Source organism: Silene latifolia, chromosome 9, assembly GCF_048544455.1.
Source record: "Silene latifolia isolate original U9 population chromosome 9, ASM4854445v1, whole genome shotgun sequence".
NCBI classification, from domain to species: Eukaryota; Viridiplantae; Streptophyta; class Magnoliopsida; order Caryophyllales; family Caryophyllaceae; genus Silene; species Silene latifolia.
Window position 1 is genome coordinate 144792415 of NC_133534.1, and position 25499 is coordinate 144817913.

The 25499-nt window shown below is 36.3% G+C and overlaps 1 long non-coding RNA gene across 2 annotated transcripts in view; it reads right to left on the reverse strand.

Annotated features, from left to right (window-relative positions):
* Positions 1-2220: 2220 nt before the first annotated feature.
* Positions 2221-25499, reverse strand: part of LOC141600128 (uncharacterized) — a 48639-nt gene continuing 25360 nt past the window's right edge. For both annotated transcript variants that reach the window (XR_012524181.1, XR_012524180.1), the window contains one exon: positions 2221-2614. This is a non-coding gene — a long non-coding RNA (uncharacterized LOC141600128). The remainder of the gene's footprint in view (positions 2615-25499) is intronic.

Below are 25499 nucleotides of genomic sequence, written 5' to 3' on the forward strand. Positions count from 1 at the left end.
TTTTCACTTAAAATAATGTCATGCATAATGGGTAGTGTGATAGTGGAATGCATGATGATTAAAGCTTGTAGGACTAGTCACTTTCACTAGTAAAGTGTGATTTTAGAAAAGAACAAATATCATTATGTTTGTCTACTAAAAAAAAAACGGGCCACCTATGCAAAATAGGTGGTCCGTTTTGATTTTCCGTATTTGTCCGACAAATGCGTTTAAATCGTATGCTTAATTATCTTGTGTAATTAAGTATTAATGTGATCATATAACAATTATATGATACAAATTAACAAATATTATACACTTAACTATTAAGTAATATTTTACCATTATATCAATATATAATGGGTCCTACTCTAACACCCCCATATCCAGAGGAGCCTTAACTAGGCCTTCCTTAACATATAAGGGCATTACCACCTCGGTTACCCGAGGACAGTAATAATCAAATGTCGATAAAAGAACTATTATGTTATATTACAAGTGATTTTAACCCAACTGATGAAATAAAAGATACAACTCAAAGACTACTCGCTATAACTATCAAATCTCGTGAAGACTCATCCCTGCCCGGACTCCAGCTATCAACGATATCAACACCTGCCAAGACAGACTGCTCACCATAAGGGATCACGGCAGACACATAAAACAACAAGACAACCACACAAGGTCAGTACTGAGATAAGATGCAACAATGCCGACAACACTTAACAATACAATACAACACAATCAGTCACACACAAGCACACCCACACCGATCAATCTCCGTCACCGACTGTCCACTGGACCAGCCCTACCAGTGGGGGACCGCAGCCGTACCCACCAAATCCCCGCTCATCATACCGAGCGATAACTCTGTCCCATTAATGTGCACATCCCCTTCCGTGGCGGGTTCCACGAAGGGCGAAACTAGGGCGTGAAGCCACTCCCGCAAGTGACTCCACTCAGCCGAGAACGCATCTCGAGAACCAGAGACAAACAATCACAACCATCAACAACAATCAATCAACAACCGCTGCAATATGAATATGACAATACATGACAACCACAATACAACCACAACAACCGACACACTAGACCATCTACAGAAACTGAGTAGGCGAACCTACCTTTAAGAAACTGCAACCAATCCATGCCAACATATGACATATCCAGCAATCAAGCAAAGCCTATAACCACAACACAATCATCTATTACTAACAAGCAAACCCTAACTGCAAAGACAAGGATATGGATGATGATGACAACATATCTACAAGGAGAAACCCGGCGAAAGACCGCTACTCGACTCAAGCTATGCTCTCCTAAGGCACAAGGGCCTTCAAAAGGGCTTCCATGGAGGTTTTATGGTGAAGGGAAGGGAAAGAGGCGACTAAAGGATGGAAGGAATGATGCGGAAATGATTTGCGGATTTAACAAAACGCGATTAAAAACCCTCGCTGAAAACCCGATACTCGATCGAGTATCCCACATACTCGATCGAGTGACCCCATACTCGATCGAGTAACCACGCTACTCGATCGAGTGGCCTCTACTCTATCGAGTACCACCCATAACTCGTAACCCAAGATAGGTCTGGCACGCACTTTTAGGAACTATTCCCTCTCCCAAGGTCAGTCAACGCTGGTCAAAGGGTCTCTAAAAGGGCGGGTATTACAGTCTTCCCCCCCTAAAAAGAACTTCGTCCCCGAAGTGCAACTCACCTATCTCAACGCACAAGACACGGGAAAACACGACATCACTATTCTTCCGACTCAAGTCACTACTCCCCCGAAATGCCATCCCCCATGTCATCATCATCACTGTCTAACGCTCTATATATATATATATATATATATCGACTCTTACAGCTATCACATAAACACCAACTTCGCAATATAAACCAGCACAAACAACGATCACTTATCATATAAGAGATTACCTCACTCATCAGCAACAACCATCAACACGAAACATATCGCATGTCAACTTCATGCCGCACGACTATACCACCATGCTACTCAACAACGTGATTCTACTACGACACATGGCAACACGACTATCAACTTCCATTTCGACGCATGAATTACTCACCAAACTAAAGCAACCAATTACAACTTCATACAATCAATGTGGCTAAAGTAATAGCAAATTTTGTAAATAAACAACAAAACATTTTAAACGAACAACAACATAATTTCAAAATCGGCCTTTTTATTTTGCGACATTACTCTTCCCCTCTAAAAAGGAACTTCATCCCCGAAGTTCACCACCAAATTACCACACATATTACCTATTACTTACAGCGTAACATAAATAAAAACCATGTTATTTATCGTTGACATTACTCATATTACTCGTACCACTAGTCAATTATAAAGATGTATACAACCCCATATCCAGAGGAGCCTTAACTAGGCCTTCCTTAGCATATAAGGGCATTACCACCTCGGTTACCCGAGGACAGTAATAATCAAATGTCGATAAAAGAACTATTATGTTATATTACAAGTGATTTTAACCCAACTGATGAAATAAAAGATACAACTCAAAGACTACTCGCTATAACTATCAAATCTTGTGAAGACTCATCCCTGCCCAGACTCCAGCTATCAACGATATCAACACCTGCCAAGACAGACTGCTCACCATAAGGGATCACGGCAGACACATAAAACAACAAGACAACCACACAAGGTCAGTACTGAGATAAGATGCAACAATGCCGACAACACTTAACAATAAAATACAACACAATCAGTCACACACAAGCACACCCACACCGATCAATCTCCGTCACCGACTGTCCACTGGACCAGCCCTGCCAGTGGGGGACCGCAGCCGTACCCACCAAATCCCCGCTCATCATACCGAGCGATAACCCTGTCCCATTAATGTGCACATCCCCTTCCGTGGCGGGTTCCACGAAGGGCGAAACTAGGGCGTGAAGCCACTCCCGCAAGTGACTCCACTCAGCCGAGAACGCATCTCGAGAACCAGAGACAAACAATCACAACCATCAACAACAATCAATCAACAACCGCTGCAATATGAATATGACAATACACGACAACCACAATACAACCACAACAACCGACACACTAGACCATCTACAGAAACTGAGTAGGCGAACCTACCTTTAAGCAACTGCAACCAATCCATGCCGACATATGACATATCCAGCAATCAAGCAAAGCCTATAACCACAACACAATCATCTATTACTAACAAGCAAACCCTAACTGCAAAGACAAGGATATGGATGATGATGACAACATACCTACAAGGAGATACCCGGCGAAAGACCGCTACTCGATTCAAGCTATGCTCTCCTAAGGCACAAGGGCCTTCAAAAGGGCTTCCATGGAGGTTTTATGGTGAAGGGAAGGGAAAGAGGTGACTAAAGGATGGAAGGAATGATGCGGAATTGATTTGCGGATTTAACAAAACGCGATTAAAAACCCTCGCTGAAAACCCGATACCTGATCGAGTGACCCCATACTCGATCGAGTAACCACGCTACTCGATCGAGTGGCCTCTACTCTATCGAGTATCACCCATAACTCGAAACCCAAGATAGCTCTGGCGCGCACTTCTAGGAACTATTCCCACTCCCAAGGTCAGTCAACGCTGGTCAAAGGGTCTCTAAAAGGGCGGGTATTACACCTACAATGCCCAATTTAATTAATTTACAACTCCTTTATAAATATATTAACCAATTTCCTCTACCTCAAAATATATACAAAACCTCAACTAATTTAATGCATTAACTCTTAATCATTAAATTAATTCTTATTTAATTACATTGCAATAAGATATAAAATTTCATTAGTCAATCATCACATAATTGAATAATAAACTTGTGTTGGCTCGAGTTCCAAACTCGACCTCAACAAAACTCACACAACTAAATATATATATGTTGGAGTAAGTGTCCCCGACAATAATGCGATCACAATTGTCAATGACATATTAAATCTCATAATTAAGAATACGCTTGGGATGATTCTATTATATATAGTCAACTGACCAACATTGATCGGTAACGATTGGCTTGCTACAGTTTGACGTTTCTGTTGTGGGACGGTGGTGGTCAGTTGATCCCTTAAGGTCACACCTAAAGGATGATGCCCTTATCTGTAAAGTTGATTAATTGTATGACGATACAAGTTGATCAATTCCTTAAAATTGAACAATTCAATTATAAGAGAGAATATTATTTCTTATTGTAATGAGATTAAATAAGATTTATTTTAGTAATAAAAATGCTTTATTACTAAAATTGTTTATTGTTTGAGAAACAATAGAGATAAGAATGAATGGTTAATTATAATTACAAGATGTTATGAATTATAATTATATGACCCATTTTATTTATGTGATCAAGTATCACTAGTCAATTTGTTGGATGTAATTTAATTAATTTATAAAATGATATTTATGTGATAAATATGCATTAAATTAATTAATAACATGTAACATACTACATGTGACATATTGTGTGACAAATGACAAATTGACAAAATAAAATGGTAGTCCATTTTATGAAGTGGACCGAAATGTAGAGGGTTTAGTGGATGGTGGTGATTTATTTTAATAAGCTAAAAATAACATCATCATGACACTACTTACCTAGCCTTACATGCCTAAGGTTTTGATAAGAACAAAAGCAAAAGTGAAGGACCATATATTGGTCCTCTACACCTCCTAAAACCGTGAGACCTCCTCCACCTTAGGGGACTTTTGTTCTCTACTCATTCTCTATATTCTTGTCCATTCAAAATACATGCAAATGTTATGGATTATTCTCTCTACTCTTTAATCTTCATCAAAAATATAAGAAGATTCAATCTAAATTGTTCAATCAAAATTACTAATATTATTAGTGTAATATATGAGTATTAGTAATCAATTTTAAGGTAAACTACTAAACAAATATCTAACACGTATTATTTAGTGGAGATAAGGGATAATCTTGGGTGCAATCAAGAGGAGTGGCTCCTATACTTGGAGTTTTTGGAGGATCATCCTAATACTCATCATAGCTCAAGAACAAGTGAAGATAGGAGACCTTACTTGTGCCCAAAATGGCCGAAAATAAGATGGTGAGAAGTCGTTTTTTTTTCATCTCTTTTTATTAAGTTTGCATGCATAAGATCTTGTATTTATTTTATGACCAAATAAATTAATTCATATATGAATATGTATACTAATGAGATTAATGAATCCTAACAAGCGGTATCATGAGCCTTAGGTTGTTTGCATGCAAATCGGTTTATTGTTTTTCCGAGTTAATCTTATTAACAAATAAAACTTGTAATTTTGTGTTTATTATGATATATCACGAAATCACTTTGCATGTTAAAGTTTCTGGTCCTAAAATGTATTTGGGATATTTTGATTTATTTATGGATTTTATTGTTCATTTTATATATTATTGGCATTAAAATGTGATTTTTATGAGAAAAATGTCATTTTTGGACGAAAAATAGCTAAACTTTGAATTATCCAGTGGTTTTTGGATATATTTTCAAATGTAATACATACTGATGGCATGTTAAATCTCGTGATAAAATAAGTTTTTTTGCTCGAAATATGAATTTTATAAGTTAAAATCGTATTTAAATGGGTAAATAGGTTAATATGAGTTATATTTCGAATCTAGTCATGGAAATTTAGTATGTTGTCGCATGCAATTTTACAAGATGTGTGTAAAATGTTTGGCTATAATGAAGTCTTTTTGCATGATTTATGAATTTTTGATGAAAAAACACATAAATAGTGACTATAATTAGTTATAATGCTAAAACATACTTCATGACTAAAGAAAAACGTCACATGTTGCATTTTATCATATATTTCAGATCTAAAAGTGAAAAGTTAATGAAAATAAATTTTCTTATATTTTAATGGTCATATTTGTTAAAACCGATAAACCGCAACATTGTTTTTCTCTATAATTTTTTGAAATTTTTAACCTAAGTTTTGAACATTATGAGTGTCATGGTATTTTTCCAGAATGTTCATGAGTTTAAATTTCAAATTTTAAAATTATTTAAAATTTTTATAATTTAATTTGAAGTTTATAGCATAATTTTGTATTTTTTTTGGTCCATAATGAACAATATTAAGAAATCAAGTTGACTTATTGTCATAAGGTTAGTGAAGACTAAGTTTTGAGTCCTAAGATGGTTAGGGTAATTAACTTGTACATAAATATGAATTTATGTAATTATTGTGATTTTAATAAGGTAAATCACGCAAATCCATAAAAACCGATAAAATATACGATATTGGCTCTTAAAAGGCGATTTGGCATAAAATTAAGCATGTTCATACATATTATAATGCTGCATTTTATTTATGATTGTCATATTTTATTTTATATAATTTTTGAATTATGTAATTTTACTTAGTATGGCCTTAGTTTTAATTGGTATTACCCGAAATGTATGGGAATATCGATTCGGTTGTAATTATTGTGATCTCGTATCACTGTTTTGTAATTTAATAGATTTATTTTTATTACAAATGTATAATAGGAAATTATGTAATTTTATTTATTATTTGTAATTTTTCCGGAGTTTCCATGAAGACGGTGTTACCTCGAGATGCGTGCCAAGACCGAAATTCAAGGGACCAAAGGAGTTGGTTTCCAAATTTGTAATAGTTTATTAGATTTACTATTTTAGGAAGGCCATACTAGGATTTTAATTTTTATGCTTTGCATTTTATTTATATGTTGCATGCATCTCTAAATCGTCATAACTAAACATGCATTTTAAATCGAGTTTATCGACCGTGTCAATTACAATTATCGTAGTTCACCGCTTTAGTTCACTTAAAACGTGATAGATAATAAATTGACATGAACTTTCGCTAAATAAACAATTGAGTCTTAGCCTTACCAAAAATTAGAAACCATGAAAACCTATTTCGTGAGGGAGTGCGCTCGGCCAAACCGGGGTACAAACCTTGTTACGTAGGGGAAGTGGGTGATAAATGTCTATCCACCGAATTCATATTGATGAGGGTTGTATCACCAAAGCATGCCCAATTTAATAGGAATTTGGATCATGGACACATTTATTCGAAATTTGGGTTGAACTCAACAAATGTATTCTCGATCATAGCCGGATGTGTTTTGGGCTAAAGATAAATATTAATGTAATTTTATCGACCAAGAGTTCTAAAAGTAGAATCGATTAAAGAGTTAATCCACCGAGTTATATTGATGAGGGTTGTATTGCCAAAGCGTGCCCAAGTTAATATGAATTTGGATCTTGGAATCATTTATCATAGTTGGGTAGAGGTCACTATGTAAATGCTTTACTTGTCAAATTATTTACAAGTATTATTATAACGATAAATGTTTTGTTTTCATTATTCCGTTATCATATTGTTCTATTTCTTTACCTCAAATTATACAATATCATTTCTATTTTAATTCAAATCTCCATTAAAACATCGTAACTAAAGACAAATATGAATTTTCTTCTAAAACCTCGTATTATCCATTGCAAGGATCTCTTGTGAAGAGTATAGATAAAAGTTAGGAAGTTATTCGTGATCAAAAGGGTTTTTGATTTTTGACTAACATATACTTACAATGAATTGTTTCTCATGTACTTAATTGAGTTAAGTACTTTGAAACGTTAAATCATTTTGGTGACTAGATTTGTTAGAAATCATAATTGACCAAAATACCGCAACCACTTCAATGAAAGTTTTAAGACTAAACAAACGAATGAAGAGTAGTCTTCATGAATTTCAATTTTGCTTCTCTTAGCAAAAGCTCATTGAAATGAGTGGGAGCATTTTCTTAAACCGTTAAGAAAAGGGTGAGGTTTAAAGAAGTAAAATTAGAATGGAATTGATACAAGGTAATGGTAAAAGTAAAGTTATACAGAATAACGATACTAAACCTATCAATCCCGACCGATAAAGTTTCCATTGTCTTAATTGTTGGACGCTAGAAAGGAAACTACCCCAAATTATTGAAGAATCAGCAAGTTAGTTATGGGACATCTAATGGGACCTTCTTCTTTAAATGTTTATTTGATTGACATAAATTTTGCTAGTACTACTTCGTCAATATTAGAAACCGGTGGTGGTTTTCATCATTGTATTTGATACATAGGATGATTAGAATATGACGACTAGCAACAATGATGTCGAGAGATAGAGTCATTGTATACTCAATCTAGTTTTGGGTTTATATTTATACCTTAATTATGACTATTAAGTGAATAAACTCTAAATAAGAATATAGTTTTGTTAAGATACAAAAGAGATTTCACTTTTGTGACCCTATACACCACGATTTGATGTATGGCTAGCCCATTATCAAGGTGATTATATTCTAAGCCAAACTAGAATGATATATCATGTAGGTGATGCAAGACTCAAATTGGTAACCCAAGATTAAACTTTAAATTCTGGAATGATGAGCACAAAGAGTTAGAGAGTACTCTTGGAACCATTAGATTGTTAATCTTATGGTATATGCGTATCTTGTATTCAAAGCAAGATGTCTCGTGCTTTTGGTTGAAAAGGAGATGGAGGTTGTAAATCATTGATTCAGAATAGGTTGATCATTTTCTTTTACCAAAGATTTAAGTTGACACTAATGTGTTCACTCAATAAGGTACATAGAGAAATCTTTGAAGAAGTTCAAAGAGTTCCAGGAATCACGATTTAGTCGTGATGGGATTATCAAAGTGAAGACTTTGATATAAGCCAAAGGAAATGTGATATAGTATCACAAGTTAATCTCTCTTAGCACGCATTATGGCATAATGTGTGGTTGGATAAAGAAAGCAAACCCTATTCGATATGGTCTGGACTTTAATCAAGTTACTTTGAGTTACTTGATCCTTTTGGGGATTTTATCATATTGTCTAAATTATTTTTCCACTAAATCTAAAATAATTCATATGAAATATGAAATGGTAGGGTACCATGCTTGTAAGTTTTCACAAGAAAAAAATGCTCATTTTTCTTACTATAATCACGAGTACAACGAGTTTGTGGCTCGTGAAGCTGTCTTTCTAGAATACAAGTTTATTTCTAAAAGACAGAGTGGGAGAAAATATTCAAGAGCTACAAAAGAATTGTGTCAAAAATTATATGTCGCAAGAAACTGGTCTTTCTTGGCTACGTAACGTTGTTTCTTCAAAACCTAGGAGGTTAAATTCATCACTTGTTGAAGATAATGAATTCATGTTACTTTTAAGAAATTAAAGAGCTTACAACTTACAAAGAAATTTTTTGATTCAAGTTACTTTTGGAAAGTAATGAATATATGACTTACATGAGAGTGTTTAAGTCACAACTCAATACAAGGTTTAGAGCCATGAAAATCTGAAATAAATTCCAAGTGAATTGTTAGATTTCAAACCTTGATTGGTGGCAAAGGGTTTTGCACTAGTTGAAATGCTTAAGTCTATTTGGATCTTCTTAGGGATTGTGTTTCATTATGAGATATATAGCGATTGAATCTAAAACCCACTTCTCCAATTAGAAGGAATGTATTCAATACATGTCTTGTGTTTTATAGATTCTTACAATCCTAAGACCATGTGAAACTTAAGAGATGGTCTTAAGTAGGACATTAATGAGTTGGAGTCAATGTTTTGATCATGTTATAAAACTTTTCTCGATAAGTCGAGAAGTTGTGTTTATACATGAAGTTTAGTGGGAGTTACGGAAATTTTAATTAGTCTTATATGTGGATGACATATTGATCATTAAGAATGATTTAAGACTTTTGGAGTAATATAGTACATCTTTAATATCCGGTTTTATGGAGATAAATCCACATGATATTAGCGTCAAATAAGAAGTCTTATGTTGATAAGATTCATGACTAATTCAATCGACTTGAACATATTTGATTGTCCATTTGCTTCCGCTGTCGGATCAATTAAATAAGTAATGATGTATAACACTTCATATACTTTGAGTATGATGAATTGTTACAAATCGAATTAAGGTAATAATTACCAACTAAGCCATAAGGGTTACCCTTAAGTGCTTGAAGAAGCAGTAAGGGTGTAAAGTAAAGTGTTTTTGATGTAATTCACTAATTTGTGTAAGGGTGTTACACAAATGACAATTAACAATTGAGATTGCGCATGGTTTCCGACAAAACCACATTCAAAACACATAAAGATGGTTAAGAAACCATTATGGCTATGTTATTCAAGAAATAGACTTGTTAGAATCGTTCTAGGTAATAAAGAACAATGAGAGATATTTACAACGGATATTGAGTACACTTGCAATCATGAGATGTGCGAGACGGATGGGTCCCGCACACTGTGAAAACAGTGGGAGCTATTCTAAGATTAGAGAGCTTATGTCTAGATTGGATCTAGACACGTACTCAGAAAATTTTGTAATGCAAATGTATACATTACAAAGGAAAATGAGTATGTAGTAAGGTTTAGTAAGGTACAAGAAGTTGATAAAACCTACTAACCAAAGCCTTCTCATAGGCTTAACGTGATGAGTCATGTCATTTCAATTGGATTGAAATGAACAACTACATACAAGATCAAATTAGATTATAGAATATGAAGTAGTAATCAGGCATTGACTATTTATATGTGATAATCGCATTTGTCGTTCGAGTTTTTTACTTTAAAAACTCTTTTCTTGTACTTTGTTACATCCAAACGGGTTGTATGACAATGTTGAACCCCGTTAAAGTGAACCCGGATTAACATAGTATTCGCCCATAATCACTTGTATGAGGTGACGTCTCGAAGTGACTAGAGTGTGATGCGATTGTTGGCAAGTTCAAGTGCTATAGAGTTATGTGAGATGACTAGTCGATCACATATGCAGACTGTTAGGAACACTATGTCGGGCAGTGACTGCTTATAGAGTTCTGGCAAATTTATAAAGCCTGGTCGTGGCGAGAGCTACTATAGTATTCTAATGAGTCGATTCTTTTGACTAAAGACTGTTCGCCTAAGGTGGCACGGTTTCAGATTAACTTTGATTTATGTTACTACGACCTTCGTAAATGGGGTCAAATGGGCATATTTTGGGTTATGATGGTTGTGGCTAGTTGAAGGGAATAGTGCGATAGGAATTGTCCACCCCCTTGTCAGGGTTAAAACAATATCTCAGGGCCACACGAGGAGTAATGAACTGGAAATGCGTGGCCACGCTCGGAAGGTATCTATGATAGATAATTCAGGTCAAATCAGTTATTCTCCAGATCGAGGAAACCACTCTCGATATGATCACTTGCAAGTACGACCCGAAAGGCACCTTGCATTGAGTGGGAGATAGTAATAGGACAAGAGAATTGGTGACGCACACTTGTCGAGGACAAGTGGGAGATTGTTGGAGTAAGTGTCCCCGACAATAATGCGATCACAATTGTCAATGACATATTAAATCTCATAATTAAGAATACGCTTGGGATGATTCTATTATATATTGTCAACTGACCAACATTTATCGGTGATGATTGGTTTGCTAGAGTTTGACGTTTCTGTCGTGGGACGGTGGTGGTCAGTTGATCCCTTAAGGTCACACCTAAAGGAAGATGCCCTTATCTGTAAAGTTGATTAATTGTATGACGATACAAGTTGATCAATTCCTTAAAATTGAACAATTCAATTATAAGAGAGAATATTATTTCTTATTGTAATGAGATTAAATAAGATTTATTTTAGTAATAAAAATGTTTTATTACTAAAGTTGTTTATTGTTTGAAAAACAATAGAGATAAGAATGAATGGTTAATTATAATTACAAGATGTTATGAATTATAATTATATGACCCATTTTATTTATGTGATCAAGTATCACTAGTCAATTTGTTGGATGTAATTTAATTAATTTATAAAATGATATTTATGTGATAAATATGCATTAAATTAATTAATAACATGTAACATACTACATGTGACATATTGTGTGACAAATGACAAATTGACAAAATAAAATGGTAGTCCATTTTATGAAGTGGACCGAAATGTAGAGGGTTTAGTGGATGGTGGTGATTTATTTTAATAAGCTAAAAATAACATCATCATGACACTACTTACCTAGCCTTACATACCTAAGGTTTTGATAAGAACAAAAGCAAAAGTGAAGGACCATATATTGGTCCTCTACACCTCCTAAAACCGTGAGACCTCCTCCACCTTAGGGGACTTTTGTTCTCTACTCATTCTCTATATTCTTGTCCATTCAAAATACATGCAAATGTTATGCATTATTCTCTCTATTCTTTAATCTTCATCAAAAATATAAGAAGATTCAATCTAAATTGTTCAATCAAAAATACTAATATTATTAGTATAATATATGAGTATTAGTAATCAATTTTAAGGTGAACTGCTAAACAAATATCTAGCACATATTATTTAGTAGAGATAAGGGATAATCTTGGGTGCAATCAAGAGGAGTGGCTCCTATACTTGGAGTTTTTGGAGGATCATCCTAATACTCATCATAGCTCAAGAACAAGTGAAGGTAGGAGACCTTACTTGTGCCCAAAATGGCCGAAAATAAGATGGTGAGAAATCGTTTTTTTTTCATCTTTTTTTATTAAGTTTGCATGCATAAGATCTTTTATTTATTTTATGACCAAATAAATTAATTCATATATGAATATGTATACTAATGAGATTAATGAATCCTAACAATATACATATATATAAATATCAGGGACTGATCAACCCGTATATTTGATCAGAGATATTTGGGTTCCATCCTTTAGGTGTGACCTTAAGGGATCAACTGATCACCACCGTCAAACGACAGTAACGTCAAACTCTAGGCAGCCAACCGTTATCGATAAATGTTGATCAGTAGAATATATAATGTATCATCCCTTATGTATTCTTATCATGAGATTTAAATACGTGATCGCACTATTGTTGAGGACACATACTCCAACAATCTCTCACTTGTCCGAGACAAGTGTGCGTCACCAATTCTCGTGTCCTATTACATCATCTCCCACTCAATGCAAGGTGTTTTGCAGGTCTTACTTGCATTTGATCATATCTTGAGTGGTTTCCTCGATCTGGAGAGTAACTGTTTGACCGGAATTATCTACCGTAGATACCTTCCGAGCGTGGCCACGCATTTCCAGTTTACTACTCCTCAAGTGGCCTTGATATTTTTAAATAACCCTGACAAGGGGATGGACAATTCCTATTGCACTATTCCCTTTGTTTAGCCACAGCTAATCATGACCCAAAAGATGCCCATTTGACCTCATTTACAAAAGTCGTAGAGCATAACTCAAAGTCACTCAGAAACTGTGCCAACTTGGGTGAATAGTCTTTAGTCAAAGAATTGACTCAAAAGAATACTATAGTAGCTCTTGCCACGACCAAGCTATATATGAATTACCAGAATTCTATAAGCGGTCACTGCCCGATAGAGTGTCCCATACAGTCGGCCTATGTGATCAACTAGTCATTCCTTATGACCCTATGGCACATGAACTTGCCATCAATCGCATCACACTCTAGTCACTTGGAGACGTAACCTCATATAAGTGACTAGGGGCCAATACTATGTTAATCCAGTTCACTTAAATAAGGTTTAATATTGTCTCGACAACCTATTTGGAAAACAAAGTATTATAAGAAAAGAGTTTTGAATAAAACTCAAACGATGAATGTATTATCACATATGTAAAATTGATACAATATCAATTACTACATAATCTATAATCCATACTTAACATTTTATACAACTATACGTCTCAACTCAATTGAAATGGCATGACTTATCATTCTAAGCCTATGAGAAGGCTTTGGTTAGTAAGTGTTAGCAACACATTGCACTTTCCCTAACCTTATTGTAAACTTTTTCCCTTGGTTATGTATAATCTTTATTATAAAACTTTCGAGTACGTGTCTAAATCCAATCTAGACATAGGCTTCCGAGCCTTGAATAGCTCCCACTGATCTCACAGTGAGTAGGGATAGGACCTTCGGTTATTGGAACGTACTACCATAGTTCCTCCAATTCACAAAACCGAATCCTAATATCATCCCCTCCTTCTTGCATATCTCATTATTGCAAGTGTACTCAATTTCTGTTGTATATATCTCATTGTTCAACTGCCTAAGATGTTTCTAGCAGATATCTTCCTTAAATAATATAGCCAAGATGGTTCTCCAACCATCCTTATGTGTTTAGAATATGGTTTTGTGTAACTTATTGCACATAAATCCAATGATTATTTCTACACACTTATCCTCTCTAATCCATCACTATAGATTCGGATACTAAAGATGTATTGCATCTCTTCCTAGTCTCCCAATCACTTCTTCACGGAAGAGAGTATTGGCTCATCATTCTCAATGAATAATATGTTATCTACATATGAGACATAGAAGGCATATCATTAGTGCTTTTTGAGTACTAATGGATAGACTATATGGCTATATAGTGACTTTCACATAAATTCGATTTATAACCTTTCGTCATAATCTAAGTATACGAATCATAAGAATGGCGATACATCTTAGCTTAATGAATTAATCCCGCAGCGGAAGCAGGTAGATCCAATTTCTATACATTCAATACCTTTGAACATGCCTAGACTCTTATCAATATAAGAATATTCATTTAACACTAATATCCTCTTAGAACTATCTTTATAGGCCTGGATACCTTAGAGATGTATTATTCCTCTCCTAAGTCTTTCATCATTCACAATGATCAATATGTCCCTTACATATAAGACTATTAACACCACATTACTCCCACTAAACTCCATGTATAAACAGAACTACTCGACAATTCGAGACATGTTTATCACATGATCAAAACATACAATTCAAGTCCTTAACTTCTACTTAAGATTTCTTCTTAAGTTTGTATTCTACCTTAGGATAGTCGCGATTTACAAAACTCATGCAAGATGATTTTAAAATCCAACTATATCAAATTACATCCAAATACAATGAAGTGTTGTTGTTGCGTGCAAAACCCTTTGCCACCAACCAACCAAGCTAAATAAACATTTTCATGTTTATGCTTGCTTCGGACTTTTGCGGAGTTAAAACTAGATAAAGCATCTTAATAAGTTACAGGTTTGTTATGGTCAAAAATAACATGATTCCTGTCTACTTAGATTTCGAAGAAATATTTACTGATTTTGACCAAGAGGGAACATCTTCCCACGTCTTATTCTCAGTTTGTGGCTCTTGAACATTTTCTCCCACTCTGTCTATAAGAAATGATCCTCTTTTCTCTAATAGACAGCATCACGAGCCACAAACCCTTTGTTCTCGTGATCATGTAGGAAGAGAGACCACATGTTCACTATCGAAACAAGCTACAATTTAGGTACCATGCCTAACCATATCACATATGAAATGTAGATGATTGCTTTAATTATGTTTTGTTTTAGTGGAATAAATAAATACTAGACAAATTGTGATAGAAACTACTTCCAACTTTATAGTAAAGATTCAATCATATCGTATAGGATTCTTTGTCACTTTCTAATATTATGAAGGTGAACTTGTGATACCATATCACACTCTATTTGGTGTAAATCAAAGTCTTCACTTTATTGTTCCCAATTTTAACAAAGTACTAATACTTTGGTTTTGATACTTTTAAACATTCATTGAACTTGTTTAAAGAACCTCTCTTCTTACCTCATCAAGTGGATACCAAGTATCTACCTAGTTCGTTGGTAGAAGAGATGAAGAAGTAATAACCTTTCTGATTGAAATTGTATTCGACCATACACTTCAAAGTGTAAATAGGGCGAATATCTTGCTCTATTCACATTCCTTCTCTAGAAAGAAGTCATGAATTAATCTTGCTTTGAATACAAGATTCGTACACACCAAGAGATTCTCAATCAAATGGTTTGGGACACTAGTTAAAACTAGTTTCTAAATGCAATTTTCAATCGAGAATTGAGAAATGATTTGGGGTCACCAACTTGAGTCTTATATACATGACATTTATTTTTAGTTTGAATATAATTACCTTGATTTATAAGGTCTCACCATAAACTTAATCGTGGTATGATAGGGCACAACGCTTGTTTTAATTGCACAATAGTGAAACCCTTTGCGTTTTTCTACAAAAAACTTGAATTATATTCTTATTTAGACTTAGTGTATATCATAACAATTATCGAGGTACAATTCTAAATACAAAACTAAAATGAATACACTATAACACTTATATGGATGAAATGGCAACTACCCTAGTTCCATTCATGTCAATTTCATTCATGCTAGTCATTATACGATTATTCAATGTTAGGATTCTAAGGATTTACAAAACCCTCAGATTGTGTTATGAACACATCCTCCTCTAAATACCCATTTAGAAAGGTGGTTTTGACATCCTTTTGCCATATTTTATAATCATGAAATGTGACAATTTTTAACTTGATTCACAGATTTGTATCAAATACTCATGACGTGATAATTCGCAAGAATGCAATGTCAATGTCATAGATATTCAAGGAGGAATATGTTGGAGTCACACGACCAACTTCCTTGATCTTTACTTATTTGGGGTTTGTATCTAATTTAGTGTCTAACACTTTCTCTTTCGAGCCTAGTTCTATCTTTAACAATTAAGATATATACTTACTTCTTATTGCTCCCACTAACTTTAAGAATTTCCATTTGATGAAGACTTATCTTCATATAAATTCCTAGTTAATCCTTCACAAGGGTTACCTTTGTTGTGGTATTTGGTTAATCAAAATGTCTAACAAATCAATTTACCAATTTAACATTGTTATGTTCTTAACAACTTAAGTGCTAGATGACAAGTGTTTAGTTTTGAGCAATGAGACTTTTGAACCGTGGATGCATAGAAGATATTATCAAAACAAATTTTGACCAAGTACTACTTCTATTTATATCCTTCACAAGAGATTATAGATATGTAAGAAATTTTAAGATGCTAATCTTATATTTGCATAGGACAATTCCTATTGAGTTCTATGGAATAGAACGATTCCTATGGAGCTAGTCCATTACCTATGATACGGTTCATTTGAGGATTTAGAAAGAGATTCGTGCTACAATCGAATTTAATAGGAGACATGATAAAGAACAACGTAAAACAACGTAATAGTGGGAAAAGAAACATTCATCGTAGATATATGAAAACATTTTAACATGTTTTAGCATTTATATAATGACCTCCACCCAATTATATAAATGATTCCGAGATCCAAATCCATATTAACTCGGGCACGGGAAACGATATATCCCTCACTAATATAACTTGGTGGGTCAACTCCTTAACCGATTCTACAATTAGAACTCTCGGTCGATGAAATTACGTTAAGTTCATCTCTAGCCTCGGAACATAAGTGTGGACCATGGAAAAACGCTCCACTCAAATGCTTTTTCAAAACATTTTAAATTTTAAAAGAGTCGCCACTAAATTTTTAAATGGAATTTAGAAACCAATTTTAGAGATTTGAATTCGTGTGACTTTACGTGTTAGGAAGTTAATTTAATTTCATTAAAACAACACCCAACCCCGCCCGTTGCAATAACGGTCTCTACTAGGTGAAAGATGGCCATTTCGGAAAGATATCACATGCGTATGCAACCATTGAATTTAAATCCTATCACGCGAATTTCATTCTAAGTCGTTTAAAATGCATTTAACTTCGTCGAAGTGGTTTAGCATGTGAGGTTCATTGATTAAACTAGAAAAACACATCCAAAGAGAGGGATAGGAAGGCTTACGCTTAGCATAAGATGTATTAACAAACATTAGTGGTTAGCTCATACATACAATATAAATTATAAATAATGTAAATTAAAATCTAAAACATAAACTAATTAAACTAAGGATTAATCAAATAAAGTCAAACAAGGAAGCAAATTAAAACACAAAACCTGGACAAACCCGTGCACTGCACGGATCTGAAATTTTCGAAATATGTCAGAATTGACCCGTGCACTGCGCGGGTTTTGAATTAATACATTGCTAATTACGAAATAAATACTAAATCAATGCAATAAATTACGAAAATCTACCTAAATTAAAATTACAAATTATAGTTCTGGAAAATCATAAAAAATCAATTTTTATATGGTTAAAAATAAATACACGTAAATTAAATAAACTCGATTTATTAAATTGCCCTATTCCAACACGAGGATATGTAAATGAGACGGGGTGTACGACCGACCGATATGGCGGATTTCTTTCCTATCTCAAGTCAACGCGGGTACCGCAATGGTACTTTAACTCATACTCAAGCTATTCTAGTTTCGATATTAGTTAGACGATATTAGACAATGGTTAGTAAATAAACAATAAAAAAACGAAATAAAAAGGAGAGAAGGGAGTTTTAATGCACCCTCAACCTACATGTATCGTTGACACCGTCTTGGGTCGTAATCGATCGTAGATTTTATCTCGAGGGGCCGTCGTCGACGAAGACAATTGAAATTGAATTTTGAAATCACGAAACAAACACGTTCAAAAGGCAGATTGAGCAAATTTTCAATCGCTCACCATGACTTCGTTTCTCAACGATTTTTCAAACCGAAAGATGTTTTGGAAACTAGAAAGACTGAATTTTGTGAATATGGAAATAAACCAGAAGTTTTAATAGGATTTGTGCATGAGAATCAAGGCCAAAGACCACGACAGAAACTCGAAAACAAGATTTGTGTCCCTGTTTTCGAGCGGCTGTCACGGCTTTAGTTTAGGGTTTTTTGGACGATTGATGGTTGTTATTTGCAGTATGATGTGGGGAGAACTTAGAGGAATGAATGTATGGTGAAGGGGGGGGGGGGGTATTTATAGGGAGTTAAAGTAGGGTTTGATAGGGCAACAAGCAGTCGGGCTCCCTTTGCATAGCTGCTGGGGGGTTTGCTTGGTGGTTAAGCTAAGGTAATATGGGTAGGATACTAGGGTATGGTGTAGGGTTAATGGGCACGGGTTTGGTAGCTGTTTGGAGCGGGTTTTGGGCTCGGGATTGAGCACGCAAAACAGGGGGGGCTGCTTGTGTTGCGGGCTGTTTGTGGAGTATTTGGGACGGGAATTGGATGGGTTTTGTGGTGTTCTAGGTGCTGGGTTGTTGTGGGTAATGTGGAGCACGGGTTGGTGGTGATGGGTTGCGGGTTTGGACCAAGTTTGAGTCGGTTTAGAAGGGCTTTCGATGGGCTATACAAACACGGGTAAAGGAAGGAATTGGGCTGTGTTGGGGAGTGTTTAGGACGAGATTTGGGTGTGGGTAAGGGGGTTCGAACTGAGGTTGGATGGGTAGAGGTCTAGGTTGGTTAGTGTACTCGAGATTCGTGCCAACTCGTAAAGAAAACGGGCTCAAAAACCGAGCTAAAATCGAGCTCCAAAACGCGTGGTTGAAACGAGTTTTAAATTTTCAAATTCGATTTTTCAAATCAATTAACACATTAAAATAAATGATTTTTCAAATCAAAAAATATATTTTATTTTCAATAAAATAAATTTAAGGAAATAAATTCAAATTAAAACAATAAAATGAATTCACTTAAAAAAAAGCTTTAATTTAAATATCATTTAAATTAATAAAATACTCCGTCGACAACGCTCATTCCACATCGTAAAACGAGCCCAAATAATGACAATGACAACTAATAAATACATGCGTCCTATCATCATCGGGTGTTTGTCGAGTTTTCTATAAATTCCAATATCGACGGATACGGGTATCTACAGAGCCCCCACTTTGACTGAGACTTGGACAAGGCGAAAGTCAAAGTATACCCCAGGTCGAGAGGGACCTGAGGATTCTGCGGGTCGTTTATAGTCCGTTAGACTTGCGTATGTAAGCTCGCCAGCCATAAGAAGAGATCATACCTGAAACTTCGTCGGGGATCAACTCTTGCTTCTATTGCGTCGAATTATCATCGTTAGTCATCGACCCATAAATCGCATATATGGTGGGTTGAGCCTTATCCTCGGGCGCCTACGTATCCGTTTCTGACGGAATCAAACCCGCGTCGTAGTTCGGCTCGATGGCCTGTAGCTTTCTGCTGCTTCGGCTCGGATGCCAATATCCCATTGTTCATGTGAGTAAAGACAAAACTTGCGCTTTGCTTATCAATTTCGCTGTTCTGATAGGGAGAACGATTCACTGAAACTGACGTTTCTGTTGGGGAAATGTCATTTCCGTAGCATTCTGCTGTTGATCTTTGTTATGAGGATGCCATCCTGTCTGTTTTGTGGTGGTCTCTGGAGCCGACGGCGACAAAGCACCCAGTTGGAGCATATTCTGCAAATTTAATCATAATATATAGCACGCGATTCACGTAGCGACATTTCGATACTTGAAATGGTCATCGACCGATTTTTGATGGGTCTCTGGAGCCGACGGCGACAGAGCCCCCAGTTGAAAGAAAAGGAAAATGGGTTATCGACCCGCAGACATGAACATTGCTTAGAAAAGGTGGGTCATTGACCCGAACTTTGAATATCTCGAAAATGATTGGCCTCTTCGAGGCGAGAATTTATTTCAGTTTTCTGGATCCAAATGATTTTTCGAATCAACAAATAATTTTATTTTCAGTAAAATTAATTGCGAAAAATTATTTCAAATTTCTGGAGTTAGATGATTTTTCAAATCAAAACATAATTTTATTTTCAATAAAAATAATCGCAGAAGTTTATTTCAAATTTCTGGAGTGAAAGCGATGGGTAGACACGACCTTTTGACAAAAAGACTCGGACTTTCTGACCCGTAACCAATGTGGGCGTAACCCAATAAAATCCGTAAGTGTGTACGGGATGTTAATTCAACATGGGACGCGCAGGGGATGAAATTGTAAATTAGTCACTTCGGTGCACGAACTATGACAAATTCCGCAAGAGAAATGAGCGAACAAAACCCGGGACGGATGGGGCCCACTTGGCGCGCCACACGGGTCCTACACGGCCGAAATAGAGGGGGTATGGGACTTGCTTTCTTATTTCAAAAAGCTACCAAACTTCCTAAAGCTAGTAGGCTTCCAAGTTTCCAAATTTCCTAGAAGATTTAGGTTTCCAAAACCTAAAGGAGTTATACTTCCAAAATTCCTCATCTCTTTTCATATATAAGGAAGGGCTAAGGGTTGAGATTTCCCACAATTTCTCAAACAGAAATCTCTCTGCTTAAAAGAATATCTTTCTTAGAAAAAAAAAAAAAAAAAAAACTAGTCATGAATTCCTTGTTTGGGACCATGAAGGGATGGGCGACAGAATTCAGGGGTTTAGAAATGCAAAATCTGAATGCGGCGGGAATTCAACAAATTATTTTCCTGAGGCAAGTCATGATTCAACCCGCATTTCTTAAAGAGTGCCCGAGAGTGTGGGATCCCGAGCATCATGTCTTTGCTTTTCCTGGGGAGGGAAAATCATCCCCTTCCCGAAGAATTTACCGTCTTAGGAGGATGGAGGACCACGCAAGAGCCTCGTGTGGTTCCGACTTTGTGTCCAATCGGACCCGAAAATACCGCGAATATCTAAACTTGTCGCGTGATGAAGCCCGTACCATCGTCGATGGTGGAAAGGTGGACCGCTTGCGCTAGTGCATAGATTCCGCGTGCGAATGACCCGGATATACCGATCATTTATCGACGCCGCGCCTTTGGCCTCATTCTATTGCATCTTTATTGTTTCGAGGGGGCGATAGAAATTCCATCTTATCGCGGCCAAGCTAGACTAATCCGAGTCGTGGAGCAAATGGAGAATGGTGCTAATCCTGCATGGATTATACTAGCTGAGACTATTAAAAGCTTGGATGCACAAAAAGCCAATCCGGATGCTGTATTCATGGGATCAACCCGTCTACTGCAAGTTTGTCTTTCTTCCCTTTTTTCCTTTTTTTCTCTTTTTTCGTCTCTTTTTTCTTTTTCTTTTTTTTTCGTCTTTTTTCTTTTTTTCTTCCGTCTTTTTTCTTTTTTCTTCCGTTTTTTACTTTTTTCGTTTTTTTCGTTTTTTTTTTTACCTGCCTTTTTCTGACTGTCTAACAGGTATGGCTCAGCGAGCGTCTTGGTTTGATTGATCCGCCGTTGAAACCAGAAGATTATCATGTCAGAAGTCTCACTAATCGGCTACGATTCGAGCAAGGATCCGACATCGGCGAAATATGCTTGATTAGCGGAACAGGGTCTCACATTCGCGGGTCCTTACCATGGCTTCATTTGAGCTCACTTACCGGGCTCATGACATCGATCATACACGGTATGTCACTTTGTTGGGCTTGGATCACCCTGTCTATTTTTACCCGGACCGAGTGCTTCGCCAATTCGGTCGTCAACAAATTGTCTCTGCGACGGAGGCTTCGCGAGGTCCGGCTTTTGTTATTTCTCAGGGTAGATGTCATACTTGGCTCCATGCGTGGCGCCGAAGGACCGTGTGGCGCATTCCCGAGCCACGCGAGTCTACTTGGGTTTCCCCTTCATATCTCAAATGGACTACAGAACCGGGCCTTAAAGCAAGGAAGAAACTACAAAAAGATGATGCCATTGATCGGGAGAAGCATGACAGGGGTTAAAAATCGACAATTCTTTATCAAGGGCCGATTCCGGGCCCGACCGAGACCGAGGCTAGGCCGACGAGAACCCTAGGGCTAAACCCGGTGCTCCTAGCGTGTGGGACCGACCGGGTACTACAAGTGGTGACGTTCCGACACTTGCGAGAGAGACTTGGCCTCGACCAAGCGTAAAAGAGAGATTGGGCCCGCGAGAAGACAGCGTGGTCCCCCCGAAGAAACGGGCAAGAATGATGATGGGTGAGACATCGTCTCGTAGTGACGGGACACGCGACCCAACTAAAGATAGGCGGTAGTTACGGCTCTATTATTTAGTATTACTATTATGCTTTTATTTGCTTTCCTGTTAGTTTGATTTGTAATGGGCGTCGCCTGGATTTATCAAAATAAAAGACACGTATTATTTATTAGAAATCCTCGGTTTACGCATTGAATATTTCATTTTTATTGTGGTTGTACCCTTTTCAAGGGTTGCCTACGATATCTGCTTTTCAACAATCAAACCGAGGTCGTAGTTCTCTCATAAAACATTTCGAGCAAAGGGCAACAAATGCCAAACTTAAAACTTATTCAAATACATCACAATTCAAGTGTTATTTCATAACTTTGAGAGTGAGGTCTTAAGGATAGTACTTCTTCAACTGATCCGATTCGTTGGATTCGAGAAATCATTTCCATCCAAATCACAAACGTACCGCGCCTCCTGTGAGTATCTTCTTCACGAGATAAGGACCGCCCAATTAGGCTTAAACTTCCCTCTTGGATCGACCGTAATAGAGCCCTTACGATTTGAGAACTAAATCGCCTTCATTAATTCCCCAGGCTTCACCTTCTTGTTAAAAGCCGGCTCTATCCTTTCCTGATAGAGCTGAACATGATACAACGCATTCAAACGACGCTCATCAAGTAACACCAACGAATTATATCTGGCTTGGACCCAATCCGCTTCCGGGACCTGGCTTTCGAGCAAGATGCGTAGGGAGGGTACTTCCAGTTCGACTGGTTGTACTGCTTCCATCCCGTAAACTAGATAGTACGGGGTTGCCCTGTTGGAGTTGTGTCCTCCAGTTAGTGCGGATAACGTTATTGCACATACACTTGTACGGACAAGTGGGAGCTTGTTGGGGTTGGTGTCCTTAACAGTTAGTGCAAGGACTTATAAATCTCTAAAAGGATCAAAGGGCATACTTTTGGTATTATTATCAGTTGATCCACGTTTATCAATAACGGTTGGCTTGCTAGATAAGTTTGACGTTATTGTCATACAGATGGCGGTGATCAACTGGTCCCTAAAAGTCACACCTATAGGATACGTTTGAGAGATGTGACAAAGATGAAAATACTTGTCATGTAGATGCCAAAATTGACTAACCAGTTAGTCCGAGTTATTTGACTAATAATAACTCAAAATGTGATGTTGAGATATGTTATTTAATACGGATTAAATAATAATGGCTAAGGCGAATTAAGCAGTTAATTCGTAAATTGAATATAAGCGTTTTATATTTAATTAAATGTATATTGAATATAATTATACAATATCGTCTTTGTCGGACATGTATTAATGTTTCAACTAATCCGTATTATTAGTTGATGCTTTAATAACCGATAACCGATGACGATTTATAACAAAACCGCGTCATATACATTTTAGCGATTTGCGAACCGGACCATGAGCTAATTCAAAAAGGAAGTGGAAGCCCACTTCCCAAGGCCCCTCTCGGTTTGGCCGAGATTAGGAGAACAAAAGGAGAGCTTCTCCTCTTGCTTAACCGAATCATCATTAGTAAAAAACAATTAGGGTTTCAGTGCAACTTTCTCTGAAATTCCTAGATCTCACATCGTAAAAACCTCACAAGAGCTTTCTCAATATTGCAAGTCAATTAGAAAGCATTTCTAGCACAAGGGCATAGTCTCAGACGGTCTTGGGTGCAACAATTAGGAGGGAATCTCTGTTGATTTTTGTTCTTTACGCCGCACTACAAAGGACCCGAGGTTGATTCTTTATCTTTGTCGTTTCTATATTGTATTTCGTTTATGACCATATTTCACATGTTAAATTTACGTTATAGTCCTATATTTAAAGGGTCTTATACGGATATTACCCCACAAGTGGTATCAGAGCGAGGCCACGTAAATTTTCATTGTGATTTTTCATAAAACGATTTGAAACGGTTGTTTTTTTTCTCGAAAACCGTGCCTTGTTTACACGGCTGAAATTTTTTGAAACCGTGACATGTTTTACACGGTTAATTCATCTTGTTTTTCAATTTGTTTTTATGCATATTGTTGTTTTATACAGAGATTATAACAATATGTCAAGTTTTGTCAAATTGTAAAATTGTTTTGATGAGGTTTTGATCAAAATTGCAATAGGTTTTGCTTTGTCAAACTGTTCCACGAGGGTTTTGCATTTCCAGAAATTTTTGTACTCGATCGAGCAAGTTTTTAAATCGATCGAGTGGTTTTTTCTGCCTTGTTTTACTCGATCGAGTCCTTGCTGCACTCGATCGACCGTTTTTAAAACCCTGACTGCTCGATCGAGACCTCCTCGTACTCGATCGAACAGTGTTGCTAATAAAATTACTCGATCGACCTCCGGTGTAGTCGATCGAGCACTTTTGTTTGGCAATCCTCTCGATCGACTAGCGATTCGATCGATCGAGCTCTTTCATTCCTCGGTTAGAGCACTTATGTCCCTGGATCGAGTGATTTTTGTTTGGCGACTTTGAAAATTTATTCTTTTGTTTTAAATTTTCTTTTGGCCTTAATATGTACTTTATACGGATATTGTACACTCGCTATGATTGTGAAACGGTTCACACACGTACCATTAAGTTATTTTAAAGCGTATTTAAAGTAACGGATTGTATTAGATTAAAATTAAATTGATAGAAGCGGTTTTATCACATGAATTTTAATCATTAAAAGGTGGTTTGGATAATTTAACATAATTACGGAATTATGTCACGAATAAATTTGTTTTAGTTGATGCATTTTCTTTTATCGTTGATTT